This window comes from Cupressus sempervirens, chromosome 4, assembly GCF_028749045.1.
Source record: "Cupressus sempervirens isolate cs-2001-9-10 chromosome 4, ASM2874904v1, whole genome shotgun sequence".
NCBI classification, from domain to species: Eukaryota; Viridiplantae; Streptophyta; class Pinopsida; order Cupressales; family Cupressaceae; genus Cupressus; species Cupressus sempervirens.
Window position 1 is genome coordinate 51600427 of NC_143121.1, and position 1313 is coordinate 51601739.

General features: G+C 38.7%; 1 long non-coding RNA gene across 1 annotated transcript; it reads left to right on the top strand.

Moving 5' to 3' along the window:
- LOC149559887 (uncharacterized) lies at positions 1–733 on the top strand. Its single transcript, XR_016363318.1, has 2 exons — positions 1–161; positions 334–733. It is a non-coding gene; the product is annotated as an uncharacterized LOC149559887 (long non-coding RNA).
- The last annotated feature ends 580 nt before the right edge of the window (positions 734–1313 follow it).

A 1313-nucleotide genomic window follows, 5' to 3' on the forward strand; every position in this document is an offset into this window, starting at 1 on the left:
CATTAAGAATTTTGTAGGAATACAATATGCCATATTAATCTGTTATCACATATTTTTGTTTGAGCAAGCAGATTCCATAAAGAGCAACCGTCTCTACAAATTGTCCACCTATCTGGAGACTATCGCGTAACTAATGCCATTATTCCCTGTGCAAACATCGGGTTAGTGCAGTTCCAGTTATTAATTGCAAATCAGAAACAATTCTAAAGCGCATACAGCTAAAAAGGAGCCCCCTTAACAAGAAAGAACTTTATGTTTTGTTTTTTTACATTTGAACAAATTATACTTTATTTATTTTCCAATAAATTTTGTTTCTTGTTTGCTTGGGAGAAGACCTTACGAGACCTGCCTCGGGCATCAGTTCTTGCAACATCCGCCTTGGACCTGGTGGAGCATTATCTGGTGTCACTAATGCTGGTGAAAATATAGTACGAATTACAATTATGCCCACCAATGCTCAATCCCTTTTAGGGCAGGCCCCATGTTCTATCACAACAACAATTTCCACAGCTCAATATGAGTGGAGACCACAAGAAATTTGACTGGGCTACATCTTGAGCTAGGTCAAAAGATCTCAGAAAAATTTGTTGATTTTCTGGCAGAAAACTTGACCCCTGTATCAAGTTGAAATAGTCTTCTCTCTTCATGAAATTTGACTGAGCTAAAACTTGAACAAGGTCATAAGGTTTTAGAAAATCTGAGTGGATAATGTCTTCAAGCAAGGAAAATCTCAAGAAGCTTCTGAATTTAAGCAAGTGCTTTAAGGGAATAACAAATTTGCCTATGGAATTGGGAATGTAGCTATCCAACATTCTGATGAAGACAAAGCATTGCATGTTCTAGATAATCCTCATGAAAGGCTTTCAATTGTTTACTAGAGGTATGTTAGGTCGATAATTGGCAATGTATGTGTGACTGCTACTGCATTATGTATGCTTTGTTTTTGCATTTCTGCAATATTTGATGGTGCTTTGTGCTTTCCAATTTTCTAATTATAACTTAATTTGAACAAGTTAATCATTTGTAAACCTAAATGTAACAGGAATCGGCTAATAAGAGCAATAGCAACAATGCTACTAGGGATTTTGCTGTCCTGGTACCTGAATATATACACCGCGTGAGAAAACGGTGCCGCCTATAGAGCAGTAACGATGGCATATGAAGAAACTATCATCTACTACTGCAGTGCCAGAGTATACACAAGAAAGTAACGGCGGAGATCGAGAAGCTGCAGAGCCACAAGCAGAAGCAGGGGCTTTCGACATCGACGACCGGAATTGCCAGTGGCCGCCGAACGCTTTGCTTTTGATGTG